The sequence below is a fragment of the Elgaria multicarinata genome, chromosome 1 (genome assembly GCF_023053635.1).
Source record: "Elgaria multicarinata webbii isolate HBS135686 ecotype San Diego chromosome 1, rElgMul1.1.pri, whole genome shotgun sequence".
Taxonomy (NCBI): domain Eukaryota; kingdom Metazoa; phylum Chordata; class Lepidosauria; order Squamata; family Anguidae; genus Elgaria; species Elgaria multicarinata.
In genome coordinates this window covers 187,881,934-187,904,077 of record NC_086171.1, presented here as the reverse complement: position 1 = coordinate 187,904,077, position 22,144 = coordinate 187,881,934, and the positions used below count along the sequence as shown (strand labels likewise).

Below are 22,144 nucleotides of genomic sequence, written 5' to 3'. Positions count from 1 at the left end.
CAGAAAGACTGATCAACGCTGCTTATGGCACTCATTTATCTCCTGTAACTTTAATTCCCTAATGTAGCCTAAGTTGGTAGCAATTCATATGATCTAATAGCTCTCTGTCCATGTCCCTCCTTTCACAGGCTGTGAACTATGCATCCCAGGGCAATTAGTGGGTTAATTCTGTCCTCTCTAGCTCTTTCTCAGATGCCAGACCAGCTCAGCATCAATTTGAGACAGATTTCTTTAGGGGATCTGGGAGTGCTGTCCATTTGACAGGAAGGAAGCTGTGTCGCAAACACACCATCAGCATCCATCTGAGTGTCCTCTGCAAACATGTCTCAGAATTAAACATTTAAAGCGGCAATTAAACCTCCAACCCCAAAAGCTGCAATCTGATGTTTACGGAACTTCATAGGTAATTTATAAAGGGGTGTGTGTGTTTTGTGTGTGTCTGTTCATTTCAGTTCCCTTTTTGCTTTCAAAAATGTGATTTGGAGAAAAACAGTGTCTTTAAGGCAGCATCTACACTACTGCTTTAAAACAGTTTATGACAGTAGTGACAATTGTTGGGGCCCAGGACACTCTCCATGTACAGTTTTCAAACTGTTTTCAAAGTGTCGTATCCAGCTTGCTGTACTGTAGATCTCACCCAAGTATTCCTGAGGTTTGTCAGAATTTGCTTAGGGACAAGCACTGAAAAACACAAAGGCATTTGTGGAGATCACCAAAGTGCTTTTGTTCAGATGTATGTCTAGTTTTAAACAGCTGTTGGGGAAATGACTGCCAATGGGCTCATTGAGAAGACACCTTCAACCATGGCTTTAACCATGGTGGTTAAGCCAGAAAGCCAGGCCATGTTCAGAAGACACCTTAAACCATGGCTTTAACCACAATGAATGAGTCTTTTTGCTTTATTCACTGTGGCTAAAGCTGTGGCTTCAGGTGTCTTCTGAATACAGGCTGGCTTTCTGGCTTCACCACCATGGTTAAAGCCATGGTTGAAGGTGTCTTCTCAATGGGGCCATTGTTGTTTAAAACTTGTGCCACATCCTAGTGGTGGACTGAAGGCAAAAGAGATAGGGCCAAGATATATATCACCATATTTTAGCTTAAGGCTCTTATTGCCAGTAATTAAGCCATAGGAGAGGCATTTTAACCTTTTAGCATAGACCAAAAAACGGCCCAAGAGCCCGGAAACCACTAAATGGTTGGTGTAGGGATGATGTGAGCATCCAGCTGGGGCTAATATTTTTAAAAATATACTGCCCCATAGCCAAAGAACCATAACAATGAAGAGCAGGAAACTTGATGTCTCCCATCAACAGCTAGCACCTGGAGACTGGACAGAGCAGGCTTAGAATTTATTTTTTATTTAATAATGAAATTTATAGCAGTTCTAAAAGCAGTCAGCAGTAAAGCATATCACAAAATACAAAATTATAATCAAAACTTAAAAGGAACTCTTTTGTCAAAGTCCTTTCCACCCTGGTGAGATGTATGCTATTTCTATTTAAATAATAGTAATTATTTCTAAATTTGCATCTGTACATATAAATTAGCATATGCACATTTTTTGATAAACAATATCCTCTTTTGTTGTCTTTTGAGGTAATGCATTTCCTCAATTTTGCTGACGCACTATAGAGGGAAGTAGATTATTTTTTTCCAGAGAGTGGGAAGAAAATCAAAGAAATATTTTTTCAAGAGTTGGAGAGAGGGACTGGGATAAGTGGAAACAGCAGTGTCCCCACACACACACACACTACTTTAAGTAATTGTACTTTTGCAACATTTTAGGTGGAGATTTTATGCAAATAGAAGATCGTTTCAAGTACAGGTAAATAGAAGCATAGGTTCATCTTGGTGACAACTGGATACATTTTCCAAGAACTGGACTCAGAATTATTAATATGTATTATTATTATTATTATTATTATTATTATTATTATTGTTTATATCCACCCTTTCCCCCCAATACTTGGACTCAAGGCGGCTTTACAAATTAAAACATGTGCAGTTAAAACAGATAGAGATACACAAAAATTAAAAAAATAATTAAACATGCTACAATATTAAAACATTTAAAATATGGTTTTTATTCCATCATCCACTCATTGGTGGAAACGGATTTTTTTTACCAGAATTTAATTCAACTTGTGCTAATTCATTAATGTGAATTAGCACTAATAAGCATTAACCAATTTGCATGTGTGCAAGTGCATATTAGCACAAAGTGAAAAAAATCTGCAAATCTATAGAATCCATGTGACTTGGAAAAAGCTGGTCTGCTGTGGAATCCACAGAACTCTGAACTCATTTGAATCTGTTGTGGATTTCTCCCACATCCCTTGCTTCAAGCATTGGCTGTCACTGCAGCAGCTATCATACCTCCAGCCAACACACATAAGGCATTCCCAAGTGAAGAGTCAGGATCTCCTCTTTTGTGAAGGCCTGGAATTCAGGGAGTGATGGTGGTGGTGGGAGACAAACATACATTGAAAAAAAAGTCACAATTAGCAAAGTCACTTCTGGTAATGTCACCATAAGTCTAGTCATTTTAGGTAAGGTCACCCTTGTAGTAAGGCCACAGTAAATAGAGTCACAACAAGTAATGACAAGGTGCAGGGAAGTATAGCAGAGAATATTCAGATTCAGGCATACTACATTAGTAGTATCCCAGCCAGTTCCTAGGGAATTTGGATTGGCTGGCCTTTCCGACCATTGAACAAAATAATACGGGGATGTTGTCTCAGCAGAGAGTTGAAGCCACTTCAAGCTTTAACAATTTATTTATTTATTGCATTTATATTCCACCCTTTTTCCTCCAAGGAACCCAAGGCAGTGTATATAATCCTCCTTCTCTCCATTTTAACAAAGGAAGACAAGGCCTTTTCTGCATTAGACCCTGCCTCCTTGAACGAGCCAACTGCATACCTTAAAGGGCCCCCTGGCCTGGTTTTGTATCCTTTTGCCTCTGCGTGGTTGTGGAGATGGAAGTTTTGCTGAGTGCTCATTTTCTAAATTAGACTACGTTGGCAAGGCAGTGCCTTCGGGCTGGGAAGGCACAGGGAAAGGTACTGAAGGTTCTGACTTGGGAAAAACATCTTGAACCACATCCTTCTCTGAGTCTTCCTCAGAGCACTGCAAGGCCCTACATACAGGTGTTCTGAAAGAGGGGTGGGTTTCTAGGGATGGGCGAACTCACCTGCATCCAATTCATCCGACAGTCATGATGGTACCACCACCCGCTGCTGCTCAGCTTCTTGTGAGGCTCAGAGAGGCCTGACAAGTGCTCAGCAGCTCTCCACCCTCACTCTGGAAATTACGTATTTCCCCCACTGCGTAAATGGCAGCTGTAAAGGCCACATTTACACAAGAGTAAAGGTCAAATGCGCCATAAATGGGGGAAATATGTAATTTTCAGAACCTCCATTGTGGATCCACGAATGCGCTGCAGGTGCCTGACTGGGTCCGCGTGGGGATTTCATCAGACTCCCAGATTCAGTCAGGCACCTTCTGCTTCCAGAAGGACCATGCTCAGTTTACAGAACACTGTTAGTGAAAATTGGTGCCAGTTGTCCCCAAGGATACACATCCCTATAGGCACAGGCCTGAGAGCATCCATTCACTTGCTTCAGACCACCAAGCAATATTGAGAGAGTGAACAGTCTCAAAAACAGCAACAGGAAGGTTACATTAGAAAAGAACACTATAGAGTTCAGTCTACTGCATGGTCCCAGTAGAAACGAGTAGCCAAGGTTCCTGGAGAAAGTTCAACCTACGCTTTCCTTCCTTTGTCAAGTCTTGCCAAAGACACATTTGATTTCTAGTCATGCCAGTATTTGCCCACATTTCACAGACCTGCCACTAGTCCCCATCCATCCATCTTGTAACCAATATCCCCCTCCTCCTCTCCAGACTGGATTCCATGATTTTTTTCTTCTTGCCAGGAGTCTGTGGGTTCATGGTCTCTCTTGGCAACTCAGCAAGCTCTGTCTGACAAGAAAACTGAAGTATTTTTCCCAGAAGCTCTTATCAGGAAACAATGTGTCAAACAAGATGAAACTAGCTCTCCATTCTTGGAAGACTTACTACAATTCCCCTTATGCCGGCAGAAGCAATGTTAACATTAACTGGCTACGAAGGCCTGCAGCGTGAATATCGGTTTTGTCTCTCGTTAACAGATGCTATAAATGCTTTTCTCAGGTAAAAGCTGTGCTGGTTTCCCATTTGCTTCCCAAGAAACATCTCCATGGGGGTCTGTAAAATAATGTTCTTTCAAATGTAGATCTGTTGGGGGAGTGGGGGGTGTAAAAGGGAAAGCCATTGAAAGAATTTCCCCTGTCGTGTATCCACATTGACCCCTCTCTCTAGCTTTGTTCCTAATGAAGGAGGTGTGTTGCAAAAGATGCAGCCATATTCTGTTCGTCTTTCTGTTCAAAACATTACACAATGTCAAGTGGAGTTATGAAAGTGTCACGGAAAATGGAGGGAAAGAAAATGGAGAGATTTTCTGTGAACAGCCATGTAAACTCACTTGTGGGTTGAGGGGGTGGTAAATGGAAAAACTATGTAAAGACTCACCTGGCATTACTTCTGCTGCAGTATTTATGACCAATGGTCTTCCTGCTTGCAACCCAGGGACTCAAGTTATTATTTACTGTTTTGAAAAAGAAATGTGCCTATTCCTAAATAAATAAAAGAACCCCAGATGGTATTTGTGTTCACAAAACAGTTTTTTTCCGTGGCTGGGCTTTTAATCTTTGTCTTTATTTCTTTATGTCTGTTTCTACTGCAGACAGCCAAGGCATAAGTGAAGGTAGAGGCTATGATGCCACAAAATGGAAAACAACGGCGCTCCAGATTATAGGGATGCAGGAGAAATTTATTCAGTTCACATTTTAATGTGAATTTACCTAATGATGCACTTTTGGACCAATATGCAAATTGAGACTCATTTATCCTATAAAATTCGCACTTCTCCCAATTTTACAATGGAGTTCTGCAGTTCAAAAAATCATACAATAGTAAGTATATTGGGGAGAATAATGTTCAATATGCATTATGTTAGGAAACTTGCTTGCAAGAAAATGTGACTATTAGGAGAAGATGCCTACAAATATGCATGTCTTAGGGTAAATGCACAGAAAAATGCTTATGAATTTTCCTGTGAAGTTAACAAAATTTCTCAAAGTTCAGGATGAACCAAACTTAAGACTGGAGAAATTCCCAATGTTCAAATGAACCAAATTGAAGAATGAAAAGACAGAGAGAGTGGGGGGGGGGATACAAACTGATTGGTGTGTCTATCCCTACTCCAGAATGGAATAACGCAAGCACATTGTTAAGGGGGGTCACTCTTGAAGAATAAAGCAAAATTATGCTAAAATTAATCAGCAGTTGGTAGAAATGGGTGAGAATTTCATTTAACTTCATTTTTTATTTTAAAAAATCTTTAGCAAAATTCACAAATTTCTGCTATTTGAAATGAAAAAGATTTGAGTATTTTTTTAAAAAAAAATTTTTTTTTTTTGAATGTGGCATAAATTGAAACTAACACATTTGTCCATCCAGGCCCTAGGGTTGAGTGCTTAGCTCTTAAAGCCTAGATCTGAATCTTTCTGTATTAGTGCTGAAATAGAGTTGCACCTATTCTTTCTGACCAACTCCCCATCTTTAAAAGGTTTATGGTCGGCAGGTACAACATTGCCCTCTCCATGATAGGAATGGCACCTGTTTAATTTGGCCTGCACAGATGGTTGAGAAGTTCATTTCAGTTCAGTTTTTATAAGAACATGCCAAAAATGCAAATGTCTTCATAGTCAGAATGGAAAGAACATGAGATTTAAAAGATTCAAATGCAGGCAAAAGTGAAACTGACAGATTCATTCATCCCTAGCAGGAGGTGACCTGTGAGAAGAACTGGTGTGGAGATCCAGGAGGTGTTTAGAAGACTATTTCCAATGTTCTCTGGCAATAAACTTGAGTATGCTGGGGGGTGGGGGGACTACCACCATCTATGCTTTAAACATGCTCCATGCAATTTGTCTACAAACTTCACATGCTGGAGAGGGATCCATCATCACAGGCAGATGTTTTCAGGTTCATTCCTATGGTGACACTGACATGTGCTTCTCTGGTATGGTTATGCATACAAAAGTAGGTGATCCTGTCCCTTTTGCCTTTTCTCATATTGGCATCAAATGATACCTGCTGAACCCAATGCTTTGGGGGAGATAAATGCAAATAAGCCATCCAGTGGGACTTGAGACTCTTTTTTCACTTTTGTTAGAGTAAGTACATTTGCTGTTAAATAAAGGCACTATCAAGCATAAATATTTATGTCTTTGAAGATGTCAGATATTTTAATTAGGAACTACACCTATAACTTGATTGGGCTTAATTGAATCTTTGAGCCAGACAAAGCTGAAGACTTTAATGGTCTGTAATACAAATGTATTTGACTGGCTGTAAATATTTTTTGTTGTTCTCCTTTCGACAAGTACACATTCTCTTTTATCCTTTTAGTCTTAAAAGACTTTGTGCTAGTTAAAGAGGCTAACATAACAATTATAGATGGGGAACTGTTCAATTCATTCATCAAAGCTTTGGAGAAGCCCACAGCAGGAAAGAAAAGGGGGTGAGTAAGAAATTCTCATCTCACCTTATTAGTTGTTTGTGGATAGATTTCCAGAGAACAATGATTTTCAATTCTAATTCCAGAAGGATATTTTATTAAATTTATCACTGTTTTGCAAGGAAATGGATAAACGATTAAAAGATAAGACAAAGCGTAAAATTCATGTGAGCTGGGTTTTATTCCTGAATCCTGGCTCTACCTCAGATGCTTTCTGTGGCTTTAATCAAATCATGTAAGGCTGCTATCCTATACACACTTACTTGGGAGTAGGTCCCAGTGAATTCAATGGAACTTGCTTCTGAGTAGACACATATAGCATTGCACTGCACATCTCTCATATATAAGACTAGATATAATTAGTAATAGGTTTTTATTTCCCTTTTGGCTACATAGTGTTTCTGCTTCCATTTCAAGTGGTAAGTGGCCCAAATTACAGGAGTCAACATTACTAATGTGGGTGGGGGGAGACACTGATCAGCTTATGGCTGACTGCCCACCTATTAATTCATCAATACTCTTTGGTAATGCTCTACATCCCAATTGCCAGTGCTAGTTGATTAACCCAACATCAGAATCTTATGTGCATTTCTATCTATCTACAATTATTTCTAGGCTACCTTTCAAGGGTGAAGTACTCTCAGAAGTAAGTTAACACAGAAGTAAGCCCTACTGTGTTCAATGGGACTTACTACCAGGTATGTATGTTTCCAATTACAACCGTTGTATTCCCTGTGTCCTCTTTAAGGAACTGTAGCAGTTTTCATGATTGCTCTCCATTTGCTCCTGCAGCAGATGCGTTATTGAATACATGATTTGTTATGAAATTTATCAAACTTGTACACTAGCCATATTGATATGCATACCACAACAGCTTGGAGAATGGCTCATCCCAAAGAAGGCAGAGCACTGTACTATGCAAGGCAAGCCGGGCAGGTCTGTCCAGCTGTGCTGCCTGCCATTAATTGTAGCACATCACTTTCTATGTGGTACATGCATTGTGTTGCACTAACAAAGCTGAGAGACCTTTCAGATGGGGGCAGTGGGAATCTTACCTGGTCCTGCTCTTCTCCCCCCAATTCTACCTTTCCAGGCATTTCTGAACTGTACAAAAGCGTTGAACACATCACTTCTGCATTTATCTGGCAATGGTGACTGACCGATTTTGAATAAGTAGCCACATTGATGCAATATCTGGGGATGACACACAACAAGGGCAGGGGAGGGGGTCAGTTTATCATGAAGTGCACACACAATTTTCTATAAATTTTCTGTCATTTCCCTATAACAATCCCTGGGGCCAGATCTACACCAAGAAGGATATAACATAAGAATATAAGAAGTGCCATACAGGATCAGACCAAGGGTCCATCTAGTCCAGCACTCTGTTCACACAGTGGCCAACCAGCCATTGGCCAAGGACCAACAAGGTAGGACATGGTGTAACAGCACCCTCCCACCCATGTTCCCCAGTAACTGGTGCGTATAGGCTTCCTGCCTTAGATACATGGATACCCATAGCCACCTTCTTCACACCACGCATGATTTTGTACACCTCTATCTTTGAAAACATTTTGAAAACTGTATATGGAGTGTGTTCTGGGCCCCAACAGTTGTCAATACCATTATAAACTGTTTTGAAGCAGTAGTGTAGATCATGCCTTGGTCTAAGTAGAAAGAGACACTGCTGGCAAGTGCTATGCAGAGCGTGGTTATAAGTCTAACCAAGTCGGAGCCCATGAATAGGGTATATATGTGATCACCGATCAGCCCTGAAAATATCTTGTAGGCTATTATACTTCCTTACGGAGAGTGTCACCATGCTACATCAACAACTATTTATTATTTCAATGAGGCCAATAATAGGAATACAGTAACATTACATGACAAAATACTCAAGAGAGCCAATGTGGTGTAGTGACTAAGGTGCTGGACTGGGAGGCGGGAGATCCAGGTTCTAGTCCCCACTCGGCCATGGAAGCTCACTGGGTGACTTTGGGCCAGTCACAGACTCTCAGCCCAGCCTACCTCACAGGGTTGTTGTTGTGAGGATAAAATGGAGAGGAGGATTATGTACGCCGCCTTCAGTTCCTTGGAGGAAAAAAGGTGGGAAATAATAATAATAATAATAATAATAATAATAATAATAATAACAACAACAACAACAACTAAAAATAACGGTGTCAATGACATCACTAATTCCATATAAATAATCCCTATATGGTGAGATAGGTGCCAGAGTAGACCTGAATATTAAACATGAAGCAGTCCCACCCTCCAACCTAACATCTTTGAACCAAAGATGATGCAAATGTAACCTAAACTGGACACATGCCCGGCTATCTAGTCCCCCTTCCCTCTTACACTCTCTTTGTTCATGTCTCCAATCAAGCAAGCACCCAAATTCCTGAAGAAACCTTTTATTTATTTCCTTTTTGCTGCAGTGTAAGCATAACTGCTTCTAGACGGAATGTTTTCAATGCATATCAGTCTCGGTGTTCCCTGAATTAGCATGCTCACTGAAGGGTAGAAGATGCTTATCTGGCCCGACAGCTTTGGTGTCAGCGGCATCGTTGACAGTCCCGTGAAACTACAGTGGGCCAACGACAATCCTTATTTATGTGGAATGGAGACATATGGCCAGAATAATCTGCTCCCTTTCCTTGGTAATTAAAACATCTGTGAGCACAAAAGGGCTATAAGAAGAAGAAGAAACTTGCAGTGCTAAATAATACAGAAGCCCAGAGCATCGACAGAATTCCAGGGGGGTGTTCTTCTGCAGACATGTTTGAGTCTCCAAAGATCAGCCCTTGTAACTTTCACCTAATATATGTCAGTCAGGGTCAGTGCACAGAAACCGCTCTGTTCGTAGTAGCTCCTTTGTGCCTGCCTTCTCATGCTGGGTCAGCTGCCTCATGTGCTGCAAGGAAAAGCCAGGTTTGTCTCTGCTACTGCTGAACCACCAGCCCCATGGGGAGGAGGGCTCGCAGTCATGTGCAAGATTTCAACAACTGCTTGTGGCAAGTAAATCAGGTGGCCTGTTTGAGCAAGCAGCCACCACAGGCACAGATCCCATCTCACCCCCACCCCAAAAAAATGTCCATTGCAAGCACCGCAGTCATACGCCTGTGCAGCAACGTTATGTTTTAGGAAAGAACTATTACCAAGGAAAAAAATTCAGAATGTTTGCCAAGAAAGCTTGTAGATATACCGAGCCAATTCTGAATGGAGTCAAGAAGAATTTGCCCATGCCTAACTTGCTTTCCCTTCTCTCATTATATGTGGTGTGGAGAGAGTGGATAGAAAGACATTTTTCTCACTATCTCAGAACATCAGAAGAGCCCTGCTGGATCAGGCAGAGGCTCCATCTAGTTCACAGAGTGGCCAACCAGCAAGACATGGTGCAACAACACCCTCCCACCCATGTTCCCCAGCAGCTGGTGCATGTAGGCTTACTGCCTCGGATACTGGAGGTAATACATAACCATTGGGGCTAGTACCCTTCTTCTCAAGAAAGAACACTAGAACCAACGTCATCTAAGACTCTGGGCACATAGTCAAACTGTGGAATCTGCTGCCACATGATGCAGATGAGAATCTAGATGAGAATCTAGGGAGATGAGAATCAGCAAAACTCAAGCTTGGCAAAGTTCTATGAATTCCGCCTTGAAGCTTATTCCAGATCATGTCTGTATCTGATCACAAGCATTGTTGATGGTTTTGTGCATGAAAATTAATTCCTCTATCCATGCACACTTTTCTGAATGTACATATCAATGTGTCAATTTTTGAAATGCTCACCTTAAATTGTTTGTGCACATTTTTCAGAAGTATGCATTTTTCAAAAGTATGTATTTTTTGAACACATTTTTTTTTCATTCGTTTTGTTTCATTCATTCATTTGTTCATTCATTTCATTTTATTTCTATACTGCCCAATAGCGAAAGCTCTGTGGGCATTTTGCAAAAATTAAACCCCCAAAATACAGCATAATACAGCCAATATAAAATCATTAACAAAAATTAAAATAATGATAACAATTAACAATAAACTATCAGGACCTGATAAAACAATGGACGGAGCTATCCTGTGGGGTGGGTCAAGGAAGAGAGAATCCATGGGGAAAGAGCCACCACTTTTTAAGCCCTGCCAGCACAGGGGTTTCCCCATTGTGGGGACATGAATGTAGAATGAAGGGGTTTGGATCCACAAAATCTACAACTTCCCCAATACATAGACCACACACCCTTTTTCAGCCCCTATTGGTGCTGGAATAGCAATGGTGGAGTGGCAGTAGCAACAGAGCTTTCCACTACAGCCATGAGGAGACCTCTAGGAACAGCCTCCTCCATCTGTGGACATCCCTCTCTGGCTGATTCCTTCTCTGTTCTTTAGCTGCCATCCCCTGGAGTTTAGGATTGCTCCATAAAAAGGATTTAAGGCTGCCGTCCTTTCAGATCTGCCCTTAATACTCATAAGCCCCTGAACCCAAAAGCTTCTGAGTATCCAGTGCAGAGTGGGAGGCACACTGGAGGCATAGGGGAGGAGGAGGGGGAAGGAGGCTGGGGATACAGTGTAAGCTGTTCCCTCCCCTCCCTGTCTACTGACACACCCTCTTGCCCTTTCCTCTGAGGTTGCCTTTATAACATCAGAGAGAAGCAACAGTTCTCTCCATGTCGGCTGTGAGGGGGAGAGAGCAGGGAGCTTAAACTCCTGGCTCCAAGGTCAGAGCACTGCCTCTGCCTTTGGATCCAGGAACCTGAACTATCCAATGCCCACACACCCTGACTCTGGCCAGATCTACACCAAGCAGGATAGAACACCTTGAAAGCAGCTTGAAAATGGTATAGGGAATGTGTCAATGGCCCCCAACAGTTGTCAGTGCACTTCAATGCCATTATGAAGCAGTAGTGTAGATCCTACCATAGTCTGGCAGCCAAATTACTTAGCCCACCCAAGGCATAGCTACATGACAACAAAAGTTTCAAATGCCATTAAAAATGATACCCAGAATCTCAACTGAAGCTCCTTCTTCTCTTAGCTGGGCTTTCTGCATTTCACACACTTTGATGCTACATACAAATTAAAGATAGAAACAGCAATAATTAAAATAGGAAGTTTCAGGTTTTAGAATGCCAAGAGGTCAGGAAGAAAAGTTTTGTACATTGTTGCAAACTCTTCATGTCTTCTAATTCAATCCAAGTTCATAGATTCAACACAAGATGCAATTGCAAGGATTATGTTAGGTACAAGAAACTGCTAGTGTTCTCTTAACAGCCTCCTAAAGCCTCAAAACAGGGTAAAAATTGTTAAGAAGGTTAGGCTAAGGCAGCAGCTGTGAGTTATGACTTTGAATCTCCTGATCTTCAGCCATCCATCCTTGGGCTACACCAAGCACATAAAGGCTTAGTTCTTACTGGCCTCATTCTCATTGGCCATGATGGTTGCAGTCCAACACTGGGTGAACAGAGTGCTAAGCTAAATGGACCCTTGGTCTGATCTAGCATGGTTCTTCTTATGGTTCTTATGATCCAGGACAGTTCTTCTTAACACATCTGAAGAGAAACAGTTTGAGGAAGTCTGATTATTATTATTATTATTATTATTATTATTATTATTTATTTATTTATTTATTTATTTATATAGCACCATCGATGTACATGGTGCTGTACAGATAACACAGTAAATAGCAAGACCCTGCCGCATAGGCTTACAATCTAATAAAGTTGTAGTAAACAATAAGGAGGGAAAGAGAATGCAAACAGGCACAGGGAAGTGTAAACAGGCACCGGGAAGGGTGAAGCTAACAGTATAGGGTCAGAACAAACTCAAAGTTTAAAAGCTATAGGGAAAAGAAAAGTTTTTAGCTGTGTTTTAAAAGCTGTGATTGAGTTGGTAGTTCTCAGGTGTTCTGGAAGAGCATTCCAGGCATGAGGGGCAGCAGAGGAAAATGGACGAAGCCGAGCAAGGGAAGTAGAGACCCTTGGGCAGGCAAGAAGCATGGCATCAGAGGAGCGAAGAGCACGAGCGGGGCAATAGTGTGAGATGAGAGAGGAGAGATAGGCAGGAGCTAGACCGTGAAAAGCTTTGAAGGTCAACAGGAGAAGTTTATATTGGATTCTGGAGTGAATTGGGAGCCAATGAAGAGATTTCAGAAGCGGAGTGACATGGTCAGAGCGGCGGGCCAGGAAGATGATCTTAGCGGCAGAGTGGTGGACAGAGACCAGCGGACTGATGTGAGATGAGGGGAGGCCAGAGAGGAGGAGGTTGCAGTAGTCCAACCGAGAGATAACCAGTGCGTGAACGAGAGTCTTGGCAGAAGAGACAGACAAAAATGGTCGAATCCTGGCAATATTATACAGGAAGAAACGACAAGATTTAGCTACTGCCTCGATATGAGGAATAAAGGAGAGCGAGGAATCAAATATAAAGCCAAGGCTACGAGTTTCCTTGACCGGAGTAAGCGTGACATCGTTGACAGTAAGAGAGAATGAGAGGTGAGGAGAAGGTTTAGGAGGAAAAACAAGCAGTTCAGTTTTTGCCATATTGAGTTTCAAACGGCGATGAAGCAGCCAGGCTGAGATATCTGAAAGACATGCTGAGATACGATCGTGGACATCAGGAGAAAGTTCCGGAGATGAGAGATATAGTTGTGTGTCATCGGCATACAGGTGATATTGGAGGCCATGAGATTGAATAAGTTTACCCAAGGGCAGCATGTATAGAGAAAACAGCTGCGGGCCAAGCACCGAGCCTTGCGGAACCCCTACTGAAAGGGGAAAGGAGGAGGACGAGCTGCCGTAGGCTGCATCACATCAGACTGCAGGTGGGGGCTCGTATGGTCAAATACAGCACCATGTACATTGATGGTGCTATATAAATAAATAAATAAATAAATAAATAAATAAATAATAAATACACCTCCATCCAAAAACACATTCCAAATGCATAAAACACAAGCATGTCAGGATTAGGAGAAGACTAGATTAGATACTTCCCGATGATGATGATGATGATGTTAGTTGGAGGAATTGCCACTCGTCTGAAATGGTACATCCCAGAGAGAGGTTTGCTAGAGTAGGGGTGGGTAGATGTTTTTGCTGGCAAGGGCTTCTGAGAGCTAAAGTTCAAAACATCCGATCTACTTTCTGCCCACCTGCAGCAGAGAACTTTCTTTAGCCTGGCAAGCTGGAGCCTCTTCCTATCTCCTTTTGTTTCCATTGGCAATGCCATCCCATTTTTCTCCTCTGTTCACAGTATCTGCCTTGCATGCACAGCAGAACACCATAATTATGAACATCTGAAGCTGCCTGATGTTGAATCATAGCATTTGTTAACCTAGTCCAGTACGGGCAGTGACTCTCCAAAATCTCAGGCAATGTTCTTTTTCAATCTTGGTACCAGGGAGCCAGTAACTAACTATGGTCACTGGGGATTAAACCTCCTGACTTAGTCAACAAAAATGTGAGTCATGTAAATTTTGCAAACAAATACTAGGAGCAGAAGGTGAACAGGGCAGATGATATCTAGGAAATTGAAAAAGGTCGAGAAGTAGGGCTGGCCTGTGGTTACAAGTTGCTTAACATCAATTTAACCCAATCTTCTGTGTGGTTGAGAAGCAAATGCAAACACTTTAGCAAAAGAATTAGTTTGGTCTTTTTGTCTTCCCTGCCGTTACTTAGGAAGCCGCACCAGACTTTTATGGACCACAAAGGTTTGTTAAAATGTGTATAGTCCCCATCATTAAAGGACTGGCTGTGTGTCACATTTATTTATTTATTGCATTTTCATACTGCCCAATAGCTGAAGCTCCCTGGGCAGTTCACAAAAACATGTCAAAATGATGGTTTAGCAAGATGTGGATGCGCCTAGCTTGCCCCTGGGCCTGCCCTGTGCACTGCCTCCTCCCTGCTCCCCCGCTAGCACAGCCAAGAAAGGGAGGTTTGAAGCTCCCACTTCTGCTTTTCGTTGCCATGTCATCCAAACCCAGCAAACTGCAGTTTCTCTTAATTATGGTTCATTTCAAACAAGCCAGCTTTCAACCATATTTACTGAAGCTGGCTTGTTTAAACTAATCATGGATAAGTTTAACCACAGTTCTAGGCTTGTACAACAACATGGCAAGTTGTTGTTTATCAAAAAGTGCAAGAGAAAGCTTCTGAGCTCTTATTTATTTATTTATTTATTTATTTATTACATTTCTATACCGCCCAATAGCCGGAGCTCTCTGGGCGGTTCACAAAAATTAAAAACATTCAAAGTATAAAACAACAGTATAAAACAACAGTATAAAACCAGAATATAAAATACAATATAAAAGCTCAACCAGATAAAAACAGCAGCAATGCAAAATTACAAATTTAAAACACCAAGTTAAAATTTATTTATATACTGTTGAAATACTGGGAGAATAAAACGGTCTTCACCTGGCGTCTAAAAGCATATAATGTAGGTGCCAAGCGAACCTCCTTAGGGAGCTCATTCTACAGCCGGGGTATCACAGCAGAGAAGGCCCTTCTCCTCCTGCCCATGTGAAAAGAGGAGAGGGAAGGGATAGGTATGTGAGCCCAGGAGGAGATTATGCTCATTGACAATGTGCTTGTGCTAAATCTTTAGCATGATCTCCAAACAGAGCCATCCTGTTGCTACAGGTATTACTTCTGCTAAACAGATTACTTCTACAAATATTGCACTGTTGCCATGATGTCAAGTGCCATTTTCTCTTGTGTGCAGTATTATCATTATTAAACCAACCAAGCAGGGTTTAACTTATTACATACTTGTTTTACTTTAAGCCCACTATAAACCCCTCATGTACCCATAATGTTTTGGGTTAGTTTGACTCATCCATTTGAAGTAAGAAAGAAAATTCACAATTCATTCATTCATTCATTCATTCTTTCAAGAGAAATTAAATTGACCTAATTCTTCAGTGGACAAAGCCAGGGATAGGCAACACAGTGTTTTGGACTACAATTCCCATAATCCCTGCCCATTGGTCATGCTGGCTAAGGATGATGGGAGTTGTAGTCCAAAACATCTGGAGCAGAGCAAGTTGCTTACCAATGGGTTAAGCTGTGATTTTGTGTCAAAACTTAAAATGTCTCTGGCTCTAGTGATAAAAGGTTTTTACCTCATTACATCAAAACAAAACAAACCTTTTCAATGGATTCATAATTCAGATTAATGAGTTTAGATTTACCATATGAAACTCCTTAAAATTACTAGATGTTGATCTAGATATACTGGGAAGCAAATATTTTCTCTTAACTAAACATGAATCTACTATTTAATCATTTATATTGAAATTCCATTTTTTATCATCCTTTCTAACAGCCTTCACCAATTTGGTGTCCTCCAGATGTTCTGGACTACAATTCCCAGCATTCCTGACCATTGGCCATGCTGGCATAACACTGATTGAAGTGGAAGTCTAAAACATCTGGAGAGCACCAGGATGGGGAAGAGTTCTGAGAGGTAATTAAGATTATTCCTATTTTTATATATCAGGAACTGAGGCTGAGAAATTGTGTTCTGTCCAACATCATACATTAAGCTCATTAGCAAAGGACATGTGTCCCCCAGAGCTAGGTCTATCTTTCTATCCACATGGCCACATTAGATCTAGCCCAAGATAAATTAAATGATTATTAAGAACACAACTGCAAACCCACAACTTGGTTGATCATTGGTCTATGCTAACATGTAAATTCCCCATGAGTTCTGCACTGCAGTTTGCTTGTGTCTCGATTGCATGACAATGCACAACTAAACCAATGGCCTGATCACTGTTGTTAATCCCTTGGCTAGCATCTGCCATTGCTAGGAGTCAAGTTGTCAGTGGATAACTGGCTTTGCTGTCACACATATGGCCTGACTACATATAAATATGGCAAGGCCAGATGTGACCAGAGCCACTCCCCAATGCCATGGCTCCTATGTTGCACCATTGCTTTGGCCATGATCTAAATCTTTTGTGGCAAAGGTGGAAGGCAGCCAGAACCTGGAGACCAACAGCACTAACAGATGAAGAAAGAAAGTCCCAGCAGCCCCTAGGAAGAGTCAATTCTGATCTGGAGCCTCCAACCTTCCACAAATATGGGAGGGAAACACCAATAGAGATGCATGGGGTTAGCCAAATGAACTTTCACCCCTTTCCTGGGGTAAACATGGAACTGAACATTCCAGTAGAGGGCACTCCTGGTCCCCAAGCCGGTGCAATATCCCCAGTAAGACATATTGTACCTACTTGGGGACCAGGAAGGATGAGGTGAGTCTATTTATTTCATTTTTATACTGCCCAATAGCTGAAGCTCTTTCCTAGCCTGGGGGGGGGACTCTAAAGTACTCCACAGAGATCTATCCTTCAAAACTAGCATCCCAGCTTCACACATTTACTTGTGTAATATATTCAATGTCTACAATGCAAAGCCTTTTAGAATCATTCTATTTTCCTCAGTTTCTCTTTAAGAAAGAGCACTTCTCAGAGTTACAACAAAACAAGATGCAGCAGCAGCAGCAGCAACACCAACAATAATAATAATAATAATAATAATAATAATAATAATAATAATAATAATAATAAAAGGAGGAAGGAGAGTACCTGGATCACTGAGAACAAAAATAGTAACAACAACAACAACAACAACAAGTGAAATTAGAAAATTTAAAGAAAAAGTTATTCAGTTCCTGATATACTCCCCCTGAAAGACTGCGTTCACAGCTCGGGGGTGCTCCTGGATCCATCGCTCCAAATGACAGCTCAGATAGATGTGACGGCCAGAAGTGCCTATTATCAGCTTCAGCTGATACACCAGCTGTGCCCCTTCCTAAAGATGGTAGTGCATGCACTGGTAACTTCGAGGCTCGACTTCTGCAATGCACTCTACATAGGGCTACCTTTGTGCCTAGTCCAGAAACTTCAACTAGTTCAAAATATGGCAGCCAGGTTGGTCACCCAGGGGTGACCATGTTACACCACTTCACTGGTGTAAAATCACTTCACTGGCTGCCAATTAGTTTCTGGGCAAAATATAAAATGTTGGTTATTACCTTTAAAGCCCTACATGGTTTGGGTCCAGGTTACCTGCGGGATCACCTTCTCCCATACAATCCACCCCACACACTCAGGTGCTTTGGGAAGAATTTACTCCAGTCAACAAAAACTTGGCTGACAACCATTACCCAGAGGACCTTCTCTTCTGTCGCCCCCAGACTGCGGAATGGACTGCCGGGAGAGATTTGCCAACTTAACAGTCTTTCTAAATTTAAGAAAGCAAAGAGATTAAAGACTTATCTCTTCCAGCAGGCCTACCCAGTTGAATTTTAAGATGCCTTTTAATAATATATTAGCTTTATATGTTTTTAATTAGTTTTATGTATTTTATGGTGTTTTGTATTTGGTGTTGCTCCCCGCCTTGATCCAGAGGGAGAGGCGAGTAAGAAATAAATAAACATTATTATTATTATTATTATTATTATTATTATTATTATTATTATTATTCTCTAAATCAGATATTTCCTTCTATTTAGTATTTATACATTTTACTGCTTGGTCATTCCCCCTTTCTCCATAAGAGACCAATACAAGCTGTAATGAGGAGTTTGAAGTAAGCAGTGCTGCCTTTCTGGTGGTGCTTCTCACAAGGGCTAGAAATGTGAATGATAAAACAGAAGGCTAAAGTTGCAGGAAGCCAAATATTCCACCGTGGTGCTTTTCCACACATTTGGAATATCCTCTGCTATGCTTATAGCCTTCCAGAACATTTGAGAACTACAAGTTCAATCGCAGCTTTTAAAGCTCAGCTAAAAACTTTTCTTTTTTCTAAAGCTTTTAAAACTTGATTTTGTTCTGACTTTTATACTGTTAGTTTTACTCTACCCTGTGCCTGTTTGGTGCATTCTCTTCCCCTTCTTATTGTTTTATTATGATTCTGTTAGAATGTAAGCCTATGCGGCAGGGTTTTGCTATTTTATTGTTTTACTCTGTACAGCACCATGTACATTGATGGTGCTATATAAATAAGTAATAATAATAATATAAGTTCTTTAGAACCGATGATGGAAGGATGCTATTGCTGTTACTGATAATGTGGGGAGGCCGGAACCAATGTCAGGGATCATGAACTTTTTCCTTTCACCCTGTAATAATACTGGCCAAGACCAATGTTGCTGTTTAACAATACATGAGAAGGGCGGTACTTCTGATGATAAAGCAATTCCCGAGTGGAGGCTGCTTTGTTTATACTGTGTCAGAGTCTGCCACCATAGCCGGAATGAATGATTTCAGCCTTTCAACATGATATTGCTCCACCATGAGCAATTGAATGTTTACAGGGGCTATATTTTCAAGTCCACTTCAGAATCATTCTTGTGTGCTGTAATTCAGGTTGCTACACTGAACGGAGTGGATGCCACTTGCTGTGAAGGAAACAATGGTTGGCTAATGTAGAATAGGCCAAGAGGAAATCTCATAGGAAAGGCACCTTCAATCTTCCATTGTGCACATACATTTAACACCTGACATGCCTGCTCCACATCTCAGGTGTTTCTGGATCAGGCTGCATACAGCTCTTCTCCCTACTATATGACTAAGGGGGCAATCTTATGGGATGAGGCCTGGGTACTTGTAAGCCCTACTCATATCTAATGCAAAGCAGGAGGCAGCTCACACCTCCTGCTCTGCATTTTAGGTAGATGGACAATTTCGTTGCACCATGTCCCCAGTCTTCTCCCTTCTGCTCCCTGCCTGCAGGAATGCCTCATTTTCCCTAGCTCCGTATGCCATTTTGTGAGCACAGAGAGGTAGCCAGTGGAGTTCTCTCCATGCTGGCTATGGGGGGATGGGGAGGGGGCAGCGGATATAGTTTCCTGGCTCCTAGGTCAGAGCCCCATCTACGAGCGTAGATCCAGGATAACAAACAACCCTTTGTAGCTCCTACCCTAGACATTGTCTAGGGGACACAGGATTACTCCCTAAATGCAAAACGTCAGTTCCTATTTCAAAAACTATTTCAACTACCAAAATTTCCCCAAAGTACTCAAATTTCTGTAAAAGCAGGAAAATAATCATACCAAGTGATAAATCAAATCTTATAGAAAGAGGAGACTGCAATGAGATGATTTCCCCCTTTTCTAGCTATTACTAGGGATGCCAGAGGAACGCATATTTAAATATGCAAAAAAAATTGTGCAAATTTTAAAAATGTGGAATAGAACAGACTTATCCATGAACAGATGTGAAATGGTCATGGGTCAGAAATTCCAAACTAGTAATGTTCCTCACTCAGAATAGGTGATGAGAACAGTCGTGCAGATTAGTAAAACACCGCATAAAAAGAATCTTGATACTTTGCTTTCTTTTCCTAGGTTTTTCTGGTTCCCTAGGCTCAATCTTTTATCCATTGTTACACTAACTAAGATTTACAAGTCCATAAAGAAAGTAGCTTGGCGGGTTGAAAGAACAACTAGATTTTGCTACACTGGTGAAAATATGCATTATTTCCATGTTCTATCCAAGGCATTTAAATGGAAGGCCTGCAGTTTTGTGAGCAACCGGGTGTTTTCAATAATATTCTTCAGTGAGCTAACATCATCTTTATGAGAATATATTAAATAAAATGTATGGATGATAGAGACGAGAATGCCCCAGTTCATAACTACAATTAACCACTATTAATTAACGGCTGAAAGATAAATGAGCCATGAGATCCATTATTCCTAGGCAGGGAATATTTAAATTCACAGTAGGTTGCTAGCCCATTTTTCACTGCACTGAAGGCCTGACACTGCAAGAGATGACGGTGAAACAGCAGGGATCACATTTTCAGTTCTTCGAATTAGCAAAGAGCTGCAAGTGGGATGGGTTGATGTAGCCTTCACATTCTGGATAATATGATTGTTTGAGCATACACCTTTACAGATTTTTATAATGTAGTTTATTTTAGCTGCACCATGTTTCCCTTTCTCTATCTCAGACTAGCTGAAAACACTGGAATTGAATTTTACATAAAATACATTGACCAGGATCCAAAGAACTAAACTGGCTGGGGAATTATGGGAGTTGTAGTCAAACACCCCTGGAGGGTGCCAAACTGGGAAATGGTCAATTAAATTATTGTTGTTATTTATTTATTTATTGTTTCATTTCTATACTGACCAATAGCTGAAGCAGTGCACAAAAGTTAAATCCATAAGTACCCCATAAAATATAATATGAAAGCTTAAAACCACAATACAAAAGTAAAACCAGAATAAAGCTGAGCAGCAATGCAGAGATTTACAAATGCAGATTTAAAATGCAGATTTAAAATACTAGGATAGCAAAATACTGGGAAAATAAAAAAGATCTTCACCTGGCATGGGAAAGAGTACAATGTAGGTGCCAGGTGAACCTCTCTAGGGAGCTCAGCAATGGTGCCACAGCAGAAAAGGCCCTTTTCTGTTTGATATGGTATTTCGTATTATATGATGTCATTGATGTTATTATGTGGTATTTAGCAGTGGAGGTTGGTGGCTTTGATTTTGGTGGGGCTGTACATCCATTCTGGGTTTCAGACAGAACCAGCCAGAACTCCAAAGGAGCTCTCCAGGGTGCTGAGATCTATCCCTAAAATAGGTTCAGCACTTTGTATAGCTCTGTTAGAGAGGTAATTGAAGGCAATGGTTGGATATACTAATTACAAAGCTAGGGCATCCACCCTCCAACCACAATAAAGAACAATAGTTAATCACAATACTATTTTAACCCTTTATATAATAACAATTCTATATCAACATTCCAATAACTGCAGCATTTCATATATGCATAGGCTCAGTCTTTGCACCAATTTTACAATATACACTAATCACCATTCAACACACCAATTTGATGTCATATAAACATAGACATAATCTTTGGCACCAATTTTACAATATAGACTAATCACAATGCATTTCACCATTCCAATAATTACAATTTTACATACATGTAAACATAAGACTTTTAATTAGAATTTTAACAATTTCCATATCTGTATACGCCAATTTTTTTAGTGTAGAAGTTCCATTACACCTTTAACGTGGTAGTTTCTCTCAGGCTGTAAGTCAAGGCCTTTCATAATAGTCTCCCATAATACATGATTTCTCATACGTTTTAGGCCAAGCACTACTGAATCTAGCTCTCAAGGCTGACAGGGATTTGGTGTTTGTTTTTCATTTTATATTTTATAGTGTAGTGTCCATCACCCTGGGATCTCTTGTCAATGAAGGGTGTATTATATATTTTAAAAATACAACTGCTGGCGTTATTACTATTAATATGGTTGGAATAAGTAATAGCCATGAGGTAAAAACCCACTGCATGGAGGGGGTTGAAAAGCCACTAAATAGTTAATGCATATATGGAGTTGAGGTGCTGGTTTTTGGTTTCACTTTTGTGTACTTATTTTGCCGGTTTTATTTGTAACAAGAAGATGCCTGTTAATAATTAAATAAAGCTCCTGTTTAAAGCTTGCTAAGTATTTATTCACCTGATCGAGC

The 22,144-nt window shown here is 40.7% G+C and overlaps 1 long non-coding RNA gene across 1 annotated transcript in view; it reads right to left on the bottom strand.

Annotated features, from left to right (window-relative positions):
* Window positions 1-7,713: 7,713 nt before the first annotated feature.
* LOC134411628 (uncharacterized) overlaps window positions 7,714-22,144 on the bottom strand; it is a 458,652-nt gene continuing 444,221 nt past the window's right edge. The window contains exon 7 of the long non-coding RNA XR_010026359.1: window positions 7,714-7,729. This is a non-coding gene — a long non-coding RNA (uncharacterized LOC134411628). The remainder of the gene's footprint in view (window positions 7,730-22,144) is intronic.